This window comes from Triturus cristatus, chromosome 2_1 (genome assembly GCF_964204655.1).
Source record: "Triturus cristatus chromosome 2_1, aTriCri1.1, whole genome shotgun sequence".
NCBI lineage: Eukaryota > Metazoa > Chordata > Amphibia > Caudata > Salamandridae > Triturus > Triturus cristatus.
The window spans coordinates 915,049,431-915,064,617 of NC_140581.1; positions in this window are offsets into that span (position 1 = coordinate 915,049,431).

Here is a 15,187-nt window from a genome sequence, read left to right on the forward strand (position 1 = left end):
AGCTAATTTCGTACTGCCTACATAACTGAGATTGCAAGGACAGGTGAGGACGTAGACAGCATATTCAGTTTTTCAAGTCAACAATTTAGTAATTTTGTGCTGTCTACTGCTAAAAGGATCGATATATATGTTTTAGTGTTGATCCCATGGGCACATGCCTTACAGGTCTTGCATTTATAGAAGCCACTGTTAAGTTGCAACCAAGAAGTTTTTTCAATCATCTCAGGATTTGTATTGACCAAGGCATCTTTCATAGTAGGGACCCTAGTGTAAGTTATCAAGGCCCGCTGGGGGAGCATTGGACCGATGATGGGGTCACTACGTACAAGAGGCCAATTCCTATTGATAATTTTACGTAGATCAGCCTGTTGTCGACTGTAGCCCATGATAATCCTAGAGGCATTGAGGGGATTTTTTACATTTCCCACTGTGTTGTCCTGTGTTGCTGCTATCCTAGATGTTTTAGTGGTAGGTTGTAGTAATTGCTCTCTGTTGAGGTTATTTGTTCTTGTAATGGCACTATCGATAATTTTATTGAATAACCTCTTTCTCTGAACCTTTGTTTACTCGAGGTCTGTGCCATTTCTAGATCGATATCATTGCTACACACTCTTCTTAGACGCAGCATTTCACCATAGGGTATGCTTCTAATGAGATGGGGTGGGTGAGCGCTGGTTGCATGCAGTGTAGAATTACCAGCAGTCGGTTTGCGGTAAAGTCTGGTCTCAATGTTACTTGCATGTATATAGACCTCTGTGTCTAAAAATGTGATATTAGTTTGGCTACATGATGCTGTAAAATGAAGATTAAGATTATTTACATTTAAAACATCAATAAAATTAATTGCCTCATCCAATGTGCCGTTTCATATCACAAATAAGTCGTCAATAAAACGCAACCAGACAATTACATTCTCATTCAGATATTTGGCATGATCATTCTTAAGTACCATCTCTTCCCAAAAACCCATATGGAGACAGGCGTAGCTAGGGGAAAAACTAGCTCCCATAGCTACGCCTCTCAACTGGCGATATAAAAGATTGTTGTACATAAAATTGTTATTGAGAAGGCAATATTCCAACATCTCAATTAGCATTTCGTTATGATCTTTGAACTGTACTGGTTTAAGTGAAAGATAATACTTTGTGGCCTGGATGTCGTCACCATGTCTAATACTAGTATATAATGACGTCACATCCAGTGCCAACATCCAGTAACCAGTTTCCCATTTGGTATTGCTAATTTTACATAACAAATCCCCAGTATCCTGTACATAAGAGTCTAGAGATTTGACAAAGTCCTGTAAAAATAAGTCAATGTACTGTGAAGTTTTCTCATACATCCCATTACGGACAGATATAATCGGACTGCCTGGAGGCCTGTTGTAATCCTTATGAACCTTCGGGATAAAATATAAGGTGGGAATGACCGGGTTGTCCTTCTTCAAAAAACCATACTCTGCCTCAGAAATTAATTTTTGTCTCTTCCAACCATCCAATTTGCAATAGAATTCATTGTTAGATGCTTGGATAGCTGCTGCAGTAGTACGGGCATAGCAGTCTCTATCATTTAATTGTGAATATGCTTCTTGATCATATTGTTCTCTTGTCAACAGTACAATATTTCCACCCTTATCACTTTGGCGAATAATGATGTTTTTATTCCGCTTAAGTTTCGACATGAGCTGTTCGTATTGCTGAGTTTGTCGGTTATACCAACGTTGTTTCCTCTGAGTCTCCTTGTGTAGCATTTTCACCTCAGCTGTCACGTTTTCATTGAAAATATCAAGAGCATCACGGGGCATAATAGGATTGTATGTAGAAGTAGGTCTGAACGGAGTTGTAGGAACTAATGGATTGATACCATCTTGGCAATTGGAATTACTTTGATTACCTGTTCCTTCAGTGTCCCATAACTCCTGTATAGCATCCAAAAGAGATATTTCAGGTATACTCCTGGGACTAACTTGCTTGTTGTTTTTAAGTGCAAAAGATTTTTTAAGTTTAGGTTTGCGCACTGTTTTGTATATATCAAGTCGTGTGGCAGCATAATCAAAGTTGACCTGGGGTGCGAACGAAAGACCCAATGCGAGGATCCTCTTTTCATCATCCGTGAGAGTTAAAGGAGTTAAATGAATTATTGTATTAGTATCATTAGGACTTACTTCTTCGCCCAATATCCTCTTCCTCTCTTCCTGTTTTGATTTGAGACCCCTCTTCCTCGCCCTCCGCCTCTTCCTGCATTTGTAATTTGAGCGTTTGCGTCGTGACTCGTTGTTACTGCTCTTGGGCGTAGAGTTTGTCTCCTCTCTACACATAAAAAATTCATTTCCTCTGCTGGGGTTGGTTTAGGGACAGGCCTGCTGCCAGACTATTCCGTATCTCAGATTCAGAGTCACTACCACCTGCTGAACTCAATTCTGACTGAGAAGTGTCATTCACATTGGTGTTCTTGCTAGTGCCCCTGTTTGGAGGTACCACCTTGGCTTTTGGGACACGTAGTGAATCATATTTCTTGGCAAATGTAAATATTTGCCCCTATTGATAATCATTACGGTCCCTCTGGAACTTAAAAGCCTTCCTCTCCATAATCTTTGCTTCCTCTTTTTTGAGCCTAGCAGTCATTTCATTCGCTAACTTGGTTTTTTCGTCATTATTTTCAATTTTATCCAGTTCCTCATTGATTTCTTCTATTTCTTTTAATAGCAGCGCTCTATCAATGTCAGCATACTTAATCAGGATCAAAAATACCAATTTGCGTGAGGATTCTAAATTCGTTTCCGCCCATTCACGCATTAGCTCAGGGTTAGGATTTTCATAGCTCGGAGCCGTGAGTATACGCAGCCCTCGGGGGATTCTGTTTACATCAATATAGCGTTGGAGAGATTTAGACTCCCACCATTTGCTCTGCTCGCTCCGTAACTTCTTTTCTAGAATTCTGAATTTTTCTTTCAGTGAATTGTCGTGTAAAACCAAATCCGTGGTGTTACTACTGCGGATATTCGTTGGTAACGGGAGGCTGTCAGAAACCTTAGATAATGCTGCAGCCTCACGTTCGCGCACGCTGTCTGCCGTCATGCTCAATTTAAGGCTTAGTTACTAAATTGCATGAAGGGGGCCAACTCGGTCTTTAGAACTTCATCCGTAGCAACCCCAACGCAGCACTCGTACTCTCCACCCCTCGATACCTTTATGTGTCTTTAACGAAGTTCCCGGAACCTCCCGCGTCACGTCGTCCGACTTCAGCCGGGGAGCTCCTTCTCCGTTGCAGTTCGTGTCCACAGAACTGCCCGTATGGTATCAGGGGGGTCAGGCGCCAGCTCTTCCTTCCAGGAGTAGGTACATCCGGGTTAAACCTGGAAATGGTTTCACTTCAGACGCCGACCAATTTGCAGAGAGGGTTCCGTGTGAAGGTCGAATGAAACCCAGTGCGACCAAATATATCTTGATTTCCGCGTTTGCCAGCTTCGGTAATCCTCCGGACGCTTACAAAGTAGTTACACGAACCAATATGAAGTGCAAAATCAATTTTATTTGCCCAGAGCGACGGCCATAACATTTCGGCTCCTCAGAGCCTTGCTCACATGACAGCGTCTCTTACAATGTGGCGGATTTTTAAAGTGCCAGTGCAGATTTCAAATAGCATCACGTGGGGGAGACATCGTTACCACTGAAAAAATACTACTACAACAAACATAGTGGGACCACACAAATACGTAAATAGCCCCACGTAGCACATGTTACACTGTTATATCATATACAGTACTGAAATACAATCAAGGCATGAATTAATGATTTATTTACTAATCATGTTAATTGTATTTTTGTATGTATATTATATATGTGCGACGACCCACATGGGTTTGATGAACTACCAGTCCTAAGAATCTTTGCGAGCAGTTTCACCTGTGAAATATTGATTGGGGATATACCGGTGGTTATCCGTACGCTGCCAAACACATACTATCTGCTACTGAGGAGGGCGGTGGCCCGAAACGCGTATAGCAGGAAGAAAACGAAGGTTGCAGTTTTCACCAGACTGCCTGTGCTCTGACATTAATCCTACCTGTAAGTGCAGTCCTATCGAGGGGCAAACTCTTTCTTTCATAAATAGCGGTTGGCCCGGCCGCGGGACTGCATAACTATGAAATGTTTGTGGGTCCGCTACTGAGCAAAGGAATGCAGTGTTAAAGCGGAGCAGGAGGTGCTGTTTAAGTGCATGGGCGCCTGAATGAATTTTGCCGTGCCTTGTGAAAAACTTTGGAAAAGTGTTTTGCAGCGACGACCCACATGGGTTTGATGAACTACCAGTCCCAAGAATCTTTGCGAGCAGTTGCACCTGTGAAATATTGATTGGGGATATACTGGTGGTTATCCGTACGCTGCCAAACACATAGGTGCCGATTCCGATCCTGGAAAAACGGGTACGAACCATCGGTCGGAGCGTTTTCTCCGTCCGACTCGTACCCGGGAAAAAAACATTACAAACATGCAAGTACAATTCGCACGGAAACACCATTTCCGTACGAATCGTAAAAAACACCGACCGACGAAAATATACATACAAATGTGATCCGGGAAAGCGCCGACGTGACGTCGGGACGCATTCAGGCTGCGTTTCACGAACCAGGAAGTACGATTCGAACCGACAGCAGTCCGGATGGCAATATTTTTACGGCACCCAAAAAGTGCCGGAAAAGCGAAGTACGCCGCGATGCGAGCAGAATTGGGGGCCCGGTAAGTGCCGTACCCCCCCCAGCCCCCCATATGTATGCGCCGTCCCCCCCCAGCCCCCCGTATGTAAGCGCTGTCCCCCCCGCACCCCGTATGTACGCGCCGTCCCCAACCCCAGCCCCCCGTATGTACGCACCGTCCCCCCCAGCCCCCCGTATGTATGCGCCGTCCCCCCCAGCCCCCCGTATGTACGCGCCGTCCCCCCACCCTACTCCCCGAATTTACGGAGCGTACCCCCACCCCACCCCCTGAATGTACAGAGCGTACCCCCACCCCCGAATGTATGGTGCGGACCCCCACCCCCGTATGTACGGTGCGGACCCCCACCCCACCCCCTGAATGTACAGAGCGTACCCCCACCCCCGTATGTATGGCACGGACCCCCAGCGCGTACATATGGGGGTGGGGGTACGCTCTGTACATTTGGGGGTGGGGGTACGCTCCGTATATTCGGGGGGTGGGGTGGGGGTCCGCACCGTACATACGGGGGTGGGGGTACGCTCTGTACATTCAGGGGTGGGGGTACGCTCCGTACATTTGGGGGATGGGTGTCCGCGCTGTACATATGGGGGTGGGGGTACGCTCTGTACATTCGGGGGTGGGGGTACGCTCCGTACATTCAGGGGGTGGGGTGGGGGTCCGCACCGTACATACGGGGGTGGGGGTACGCTCTGTACATTCAGGGGTGGGGGTACGCTCCATACATTCGGGGGGTGGGGGTTCGCACCGTACATATGGGGGTGGGGGTACGCTCCGTACATTCGGGGGTGGGGGTACGCTCCGTACATTCGGGGGTGGGGGTACGCGCCATACATTCAGGGGTGGGGGTCGGGGTCCGCACCGGACATACACGGAGGGGGGCTGGGGGTACGGCGCGTCCATCCGTGGGGGGGGCTGGGGGTATGGCGCGTCCATCCACGGGGGGGCTGGGGGGTGCGTGTACATACGGGGGCTAGGGGGGACGGCGCGTACATACGGGGGGCTGGGGGGGACGGCGCATATGCGGGCACATGTCTCCATGGTTGCTATTGAGGTTCGCTCCGTGCGGTGTTTTTTCCATACGGTTGTACAATCGGACGGACGGGATGGATCGTACTTGCGCGCTCGGACTTCATTTTTCCGATTCGTACGTAAAATCGTCTGGGGACATGTCGGACACTTTTTCCGACCCGAGGACGTGTGGGGGAATTTTCCCAATGCGATTCGTATGTATTTTTTCCCATGCGAATCGTACTTGCCAGTTTGTACGGTACTTGTACGATTCGGACAGAAAAAAATCCAGATACGATTCGTACGGAGAACATTTTTCCAGGATCGGAATCGGCCCCATACTATCTGCTACTGAGGAGGGCGGTGGCCCGAAACGTGTATAGCAGGAAGAAAACGAAGGTTGCAGTTTTCAACAGACTGCCTGTGCTCTGGCATTAATCCTACCTGTAAGTTCGGTCCTATCGCGGGGCAAACTCTTTCTTTCATAAATAGCGGTTGGCCCGGCCGCGGGACTGCATAACTACGAAATGTTTGTGGGTCCGCTACTGAGCAAAGGAATGCAGCGTTAAAGCGGAGCAGGAGGTGCTGTTTATGTGCATGGGCGCCTGTATGAATTTTGCCGTGCCTTGTGAAATACTTTGGAAAAGTGTTTTGCAGCGACGACCCACATGGGTTTGATGAACTACCAGTCCCAAGAATCTTTGCGAGCAGTTGCACCTGTGAAATATTGATTGGGGATATACCGGTGGTTATCCGTACGCTACCAAACACATACTATCTGCTACTGAGGAGGGCGGTGACCCGAAACGCGTATAGCAGGAAGAAAACGAAGGTTGCAGTTTTCAACAGACTGCCTGTGCCCTGGCATTAATCCTACCTGTAAGTGCGGTCCTATCGAGGGGCAAACTCTTTCTTTCATATATATATATATATATCTGTATATATATAATATACATACAAAAAAAACAATTAACATGATTAGTAAATAAATAATTAATTCATTAGCAATTTTGAAAAATGTAATTTAATGAATACTTAATTAACTTACCACCCTTTTCCCCCACAAACCTACCAGCCCACATTTAAAATATAACTAAAATCAATAAATGTAACAAAATTAACATTAATTGCGATTCATTGTTAATTAATTAATTAGTAATTAATTAGTGATTAACTTCCCACCCTATACCCTTACAAACCCAGCAGCCCATGTCTAATATATAACTTAAAAATTACAATTATTACGCAATTTACCTAAAAAATAATCAATTAAATAATTAACATTTCATTGGTAATTAATTATTATTTAATGAACTTTCCAGCGTATACCCCTACAAACACAAAATCCTGCAACTAATATATACCTTAAAAATATGAATATTGCACAATGTACAACTTAATTAATCAATTAAATAATTAGTAATACATCAGGGTGCCGATTCCGATCCGTTAAAAAAAATTACTGTACGATTCGTATCCGTATTTTTTTACGTACGAATCGTACAAGTCCCGTACAACCGGTGAAGTACGATTCGTACTTTAAAAAATACGTACGAATCGTATCGGGAAAAGGTCTACGAGACGTCCCTGGACAGTTTTACTTACGAGTCGTAAAACTGAAGTCCGAGCGCACAAGTCCGATCCGTACCGTCGTTCCGAATACACAAGCGTATGGAAAATGTCCCGTACGGAGCGAACTTTGTACGACCCCTACCCCGGGTACACTTGTGCCCGGGGTATGAGTCGTACGGCCCCCCAGCCTCCCCCACCTGCGTATGTCTGCACCGTACCCCCCACCCACGTATATCCGCACCGTACCCCCCCACCTTATGTACGGTCCGTACATACGCGAGGATTGGGGTACGCCTGGGGTACGGTGTGTACATACACGGGTGGGGGGTACGGTGCGGACATACACACCGTACATAGGCACTGTTGGCCTATGTACGGTGTGTACCTCAACAGCGCGTATGTACACACCATACATATGCAATGTTGGGGTACGCACCGTACATGATGACACGTACGATGTGGTTGATGGCTTGTACGTCGTGTACCGGGCCCCCTTTTCGTCGTGCATCGCAGCGTACTTAGCTTTTCCGGCACTTTTTGGCTCCCGTAAAAAAATAACCGTGCGGAGTGCTGTAGGTACGAATCGTACTTGCTGGTCTGTAAAACGCTGCCTGACTCCATGCGGACGTCACGTACGCGCTGTCTAGGATCAGAATGGTAGGTATCTTTTAGCCGTACAGTGTTTTTTACTATTCGTACGGAAATGGTATTTCTGTACGAATCGTACTTGCTGGTTTGTAAGGTGGATTTCCCGGGCACGAGTCGTATGGAGAATACGCTCCATCCGACCATTCGTACCCGGGTTTTACAGGATCTGAATCGGCACCTAAGAGTTAATTATTAATTAATTAATTATTACTGAATTGACTTCCTACCCTATACCCCTACAAACCCAGTCGCCTGCAGCTAATATATAATTTAAAAAATGTAATTATTACACAACATACATATTTATTAGTTAAATAATTAATAATAAAGCAATCATTCATTGTTAATGAATTATTACTGAATTAACCACCCACCTTATACCCCTACAAACCCAGCAGCCTTAACCTAATGTAATAAATTAAAAAATGCAATTGTTACACAATTTACATATGTATTAATCAATCAAATAATTAATGATACATGAATAATTATTAGTTATTTAATTATAATTAATTAACTTCCCACCCTACACCCCTACAATCCTAGCAACACACTGCTATATAAATTACTCTTTGCAATTAAATTACATTTTATTATTCACTTAAAATTACAAACAATGTTTTAAAATATTATTAACAATTATGCACATAAATCTAATATATGAACTAATACACATAAAGCTAATTAAAAAAAAATTTTTTACAACTATGTTATTGAAACGATATTAAGAACAATGATAATATTGAAAACAAAATTACTTATCTATAAAATCGATATTCTTGACTAGGATATTTCTACATCACAATATTTATGTATCATGATCTATTTTTTCCGATATTTCTGCAACTCGATATTTCTAATCCACTATTTTGTCCAAATACTGTTTCAAACAGGTGCATCTTCAGTTCCATATTCTAGGTGCCTTACAGGAGATGGCATGTTTCAGCGTTTTTGTCCTCTTACCTCTGTTATGTCCAGCAGTAGTTGGCTTTTATTACTGGGGTTTCTTTCTTTTATTGTAACAGTTTATTGTTTAGGTGGGAGGGTCTGCTGAGATAAGCTTTTCATAGGTTAAGCATATACCACACACATATACGCATTCATAGGCACACCCTCATATACTCATAGGGACATGTGCTCATTTATAATTATATACTCATGGTTAGAGTGGCGGTGCAAGTGTTACTAACCATACAGATATACAAAGGAGAACCAGTAGGCAGTTCCTACAGTTAGTTGCAGAAAAAAGGCCTGCAACTTATTTCTAAAATATGCTGCCTGCAAATGTTAGTAGCATCATAGTATGGGCCTGGGTACAATTGTCAACAGTGATAAAAGGAGTGCCGGTTTGGGTTTGTCCCCAACACCTTTATAGAATCTAGCATTCTGTAGGAAACAAAATACCTTAATCATAAAACACTGGTCAAGTGAACGTTGACACAGGTCTTTTGCACGGCAAAACATACTAGTTATGTCAGAGTGGGTAAATTGATAATCTTGATGTGGACACTGCAACAGAGACTTTGACCCTACACACTCTGGCTAAAATTGTTTGGGGTCACTCTCATATCTTGCCTGATCCGATTCTCCAAGAAATGATCAGGCACTTTTTCAACATCTCAGAATTATGAAAATTACCATAAATTCACAGTTGATGTTTGCAAATCTCTAGGAAACGTTAAACAAGAGATACACTTACTACTATTTGTGGAGTTAAGATGCGTTTTGGTCACATTTTATTGAACCACTGCCTTTTCCAAGTTTACTCATCACAGTCTTTTTCCCAATTCGAAATTTCTGTTAAATTTCATACCTCTCATCCACTGGTCCTTTGATGTTACATAGTTTGTAAACATGCATGTGCATACTTCAACGCTCTCCAAACATTAAGTCTGTAGAATTACTTCTCAGTCGCCTTCTTTTTAAGCATTTATCTTTTTCTTGTAAAATAATCCATCTTTTCTGTATGTTATGCATACAGCGGCTGCCATGTTACTTAAAAGACTAGCAGGTAGATTTGAAAGAAGGTATCCATTTGCATTGGCTTGATCATCCTCACATTTATTAATATGTATCATATTCAGCACTTTATTATATTCTTCATACAATAGAACTTGAGGGTGACTTCAAATGAAGTAGGCAAACAGTAGCTGGGCCACACTTAAGATCCCACAAGCATGACTTGCTTTAGGGATAAATGATGAAAGAATAATGTTGGAATTTGGAGGAAATAGTAAATCCCACATTGGCTTCTCCACCAAGAGAGATTCCTCTAAAGCTGGACTTACCATCCAACACTTAGTGCCTGATTACGAATTTGGCGGTCTGACCACCTGAGAACCACATCCAAGCCTGCCAGTAGCTCATAGCACTGGCAGTCCAAAGACCGCCGTATTACGAGTTGACCACATTGCCGGAGGTGTGGATGCGGAGATCGTGTGGCGGTGGTGAGTACTTTTACCAAACATATCGATGCCTGTGTGTGCATTATGACTGCATATTTGTCAGATGCCCACATATTCATGATACATATGGAAAGATGCCATCTGCCCATTGCCAGAGTCCGGTCCATTTGGGGACAGTCAAGGCAATGGGTATTTGTTACGAAAAGGACTCACCTGTAGATCATCGTAAACGGGGTCATATTCCTTGGTTGAAGATCCTGCTGTGAAGGGGGAACTGGACAAAGGGACCCACGTTGGAATCTGCCTGGAAGAGCAAGAAACGGGTGATTAGGCACCCCAAATCTTGAAGTCGGCAGTCGGACCGCTGTGGTCAGCTCGTACAAAAGGCAACTTGTAACAAGACAGCAGTGCAACTCCTCTGTACCGCTCTGCGGCAGCTCTCTTTCACTGACCTTGAACCCGGCGGTCAGTGGTCTGCTAGAGGTCTCAGCGGTCCAGCTGTGGTCTTCACAAAGGCAATCCACCCAAATCGTAATACTGCGGTGGACCACTGAGCTCTCCACGCTCGAACCGCCACTGCTGGTACAGAGGTAAACGGTACCGTCAAACTCGCAATAAGGCCCTAAATCAGGTCAATAGAATATAGTCTAAGGGGTATTAATGAGCCCCTTGTGCTGCTGTAGAGTCACTATGGCGATGCTGCGGCAAGGCAAACAACCATATTATATTTATGAGGCCACGCAAAGTCACTTTGTGTGGCTTTGAATGGCCTCATTGATATGGAGCAAGGCATGGCAGCAAAAATCATTCAGTTGCCCTACTCTGCACAAGGAGTGGTGAGTGTTCTTACAAAACACCCATGCATTTTAAAGCTTCCCCAGATTTACAAGACATGTAGACCTGGGGATGCGCCAAAACCTTACGCCTCCTGAGGTGAGGTGTAACGAGGTGAAATAACTTTGCTTCTCCTCATGTATTCCTCTTTGTATGTATGCTGCATTCTGTAGCATACTTAGAAAGAGGAACAAACCCCAGTGGATTGTTTCTGTGCAAAATGTTGCCCCTTGCTGCACTTAAACAATCCTGCTTACAACACAAGCACCCTTGCACCACGGTGCAAGAGTGCCTGCATTGGCACTAGGCTGCCGAAACGGCACCAACATAGGGGGAAAGAACAGGAATGCACCATATTGGATAAATGCAGTGCATTCCTGCCCTTTTACTTTGGCATAGGGCAGTGCAGCAAGGTGACTTAATGCGCTGCCCTACGGCAAATCCCTATAAATGTGCCCCTAAATCCACACTTATCACAGATGACCCAGTTCACAGATGCTTTCACCCGCCTAAGTGTTCATGAATGTCTGTAACTGCCACATCAAGAATCACAGAAACAGGATTAGTGTAATTTTGAGAGTGCGATTTGCATTACAATCCCATAAAATATGGCAATATGCAGGAAACACCAAACATTTAGGGTAATGGTGGGAACTAGGCTGTTTCCAAAGCAGGGGCATAGAGTGACCACTGGGAAGTTAGCAAACACTATTTTAACGTTATTGTCATTCACTTGTATTCTATCTTATTTATACATTCGAACGTTCTCCAAAATCGTTGGAGTAAGTATGTGAATAGGGTGTAGAAATATCCCAAGTAATCTCATATTTTTAGGAAATGAGACATTAAGAGTTCCTCTGGGATTTTTTTTGTTTTTTGTGGAGACTAAACACAAAGGTCTTGCTTATTAGGGTTAGAAGTAAGCATACAGTAACCCTCACAGAAGATTAAAAATACTTTTAAAAATGTATTTGTTAGTAGGCCCATATGAACTAGATGATCTTCATCTTCATAGTTAACTCTGCTCTATTAAGGTCGCAACTGTCACAACTATAATCAAATAATAGCAAATCGGAAATTAAAATATCCATAGTCTTTGAGGTGTAATGCTTGGATATCGTTCTGCATGAATAATATTAATACATCGCACTTGTAGGAATGCTATTCTGTGTAGGTACATAGCAGAGACGTTGGCTCCACGTAGTGCGTTGAAATTACTGTTTTAACTGAATCTGCCACAATTACAAGAGGTTGAATCTGGGTGTGCGTAGCCCACTTTACTGCACTTAAAGAGCCATCAAGAAGAAGCGAACAGAACGCAAAGCAATAGAATCCAATTCAGATAATTGAACCACGTGCGCACTGCCGCGTGGAAACAGGCAACCGAAGGCGAACGTGCAACATTTGAAAAATCAAAGTAGAAATATAGACCGCCGCCTCCCGCTGAAGCTGCATCAGCAAGGGGAGGAAGTATCACAGATCCGCGGAGAGTGCGGAAAATAACATGGCCGCGCCTTCAATGACGGCATTGGCACCCACAGCAACATAGGCCCGACACAACGGAGCTGACTTCAAAGCACATTCAAGTAAATAATGCTCTAAACAAACAGTTTGGCAATTTTAAAACTTCAATCGCCGAATGTTCTTGTGGTCCAGCTCTGTGGGCAAAGTGGATTCATTAGTTCTCTACTTCCCTGAACAACTGCTTTTATATAAACTTTTACACAAGTGAATATATGGAAATTGAATAAGTTTTTAGGTTCTGCCATCGACTTCACGCCCTGAAACTAAATACCGCTGGGCAGATTTACAAGCCCCTTGCGACACTTTTACGCCGTCGTTGCGTCACTTTTGAGACTCAGCCGGGGCGTAAACCTAGCGCCACGTTGTGCCTCATTTACAACGTAACAAATCTAGGGACATGTGTCAGGTTGTAATGCCCTGCGCCACATGAAACCTGCGTCAGGTTTCATGTGGGCGTTCTGTCGCAGGGTGGGCGTTCTCTCGCATGAACGCCTCGTAAAAGTGACACAGTGAAATCTACAAGATTTCACGGAGTCACTTTTACGATGTTGCTGCAACAAAACCTTACGCCTGCTTGAAGCAGGCGTAAGGAGTGGCGCACCACGTTAGGTATGGGCAGCCCTTGTGCATTGCTGGAGTTGTGTCGTGCTTCGGACACGACTTCAGCAATGCGCCACCCTTACGCCACAAAATGCGACATGCATCTGCCTATCCATGCGCCACAGTGCGCCGCATTGCAAATGTGATGCATCCGTGGTGGCGCAAGAAGAGACTTGCATGTCGCATCTGTTCTGGCGCATTCCTGCTGATTTGCAGAGATGCGCCAGACAATGTAAATATGCCCCCATGTTGTTATGCAGGTGAAAGTAACCCCTAACTTGGAAAAGAAAAGGGATATAAAAGGAGTTCACATGTTACCCTGACAACATTTCTAGCAACAGAACATGACAAAACACGGAATCCCTCTGCCGGAGGAGAAAGCCCTGCTGGAGTGTCTCTAGCCACACGAGTCTGTCCCATTTCTCCAAGCAACCGCACTTGCTCTTTTGGACTATCTCCCTCTGTAAAGTACTCCTGCTGGCTTCTTTACCTGAGGGCACTCATGTTTGTTTTGCTCCATCCCTCTCCTCAGGAGCATCTATTTGCTTTGTTTCCCTCTTCCCTCAAGCATTCTCCCTTGTCTATGCACCCCTCTACTCTCTTCCTCCTACCTATTGCTGCCTAGGTTTCTTCCAGCTGCCACTTCCTCCTCCGTGGAGTGCTAATGGAAGAGCTATAGACAACCGTGAGAGAGATAAGGTAAGATCAAACAATCAATCAATCAGGGTTTTGTAAAGTGCACTACTCACCCGTGAGGGCCTCAAGGCACTGTGAGGGCCTCAAGATGAATTAGGAAGGCAGCTTGGTAGGTGCAGGTACGTTTTTAATAGACATTGAAGTGATGTGTTTGTGTGTATTTCTGTGTGAATGTGTGTTGGTTTCTGTTTGTGTCGGTGAGAGTATGTGTGATTGTGTGAGGTGTATGCTGCCAGCTGCCCATCCACCCTGATGAAATGCTGTCCCTCTCACAATCGTGGCAATTCTTTGCAACTTGAGGTCCTCTGTGGGATGATGTACACTACCTTAGTAAAATGCAGGCCGTTGCACAGGTGTGGTGATTGTAGCATCTTGTAGGCATCTATAGGAAGATGCTAATTGCTCACCCGAGTAAAACGCTGCGCCTGGCAAAATCGTGGCCATTCTAAGCAATTTGTGAGCAACAAATCGATATTTGTTAAATAAGTAAGTCCATACATTTCTGACTCCAAACAAAATAGCTAATAATACATTAGAGGGACTTCATGAACCACTGTAACAATAAATGATACAAATTGGTTGAGTCCAGCAGGGCTGTTATTACCCAAAACCCCTCGGTTTGCACGTTTAAGGAACTCCCTATTAAAACCATCAAATCATAGCCACATAGTTAATGGTTTTGCTTAGACCAGAGTGTTGGAGAAACGTATAATGTCAACTGCTGCTCATCGTATTTATTAGAAGCTCCATGCACAGTGTGAGTAACAATAAGGATAGTGGAGAATCTTTTGCAGAGCTAACTTGCTAACCTCAAGTCACCTCATACCTCCCCCCACGATCACCGAGCCTCCCAAGCATCCACTCCCGCTACCTCTGAGACATCTTCGCCCGCGCAAACACCCTTGCCACCTCTCAGAGGAGGAATCCCGAGCTCTCGTATTCTCCTACAACTCTACCATCGCCACCTCTAATCCTCTAGACCTTACGGAAAACGAAATCCTAGCCATCTTCCGATACCACAACTCTGCCCAGCCACCCCTTGTCCACTAGATACGAGTCCTGGACACCACATCAGCACGGTCACCATCAACCCCAACAGGCCACCTACCCTCCATAACAGAAGTGTGATGAAAAGTAACCTCGCGCCTGTAGTCCTGATCGTCCAGACCCCTGACACCCCCCCAG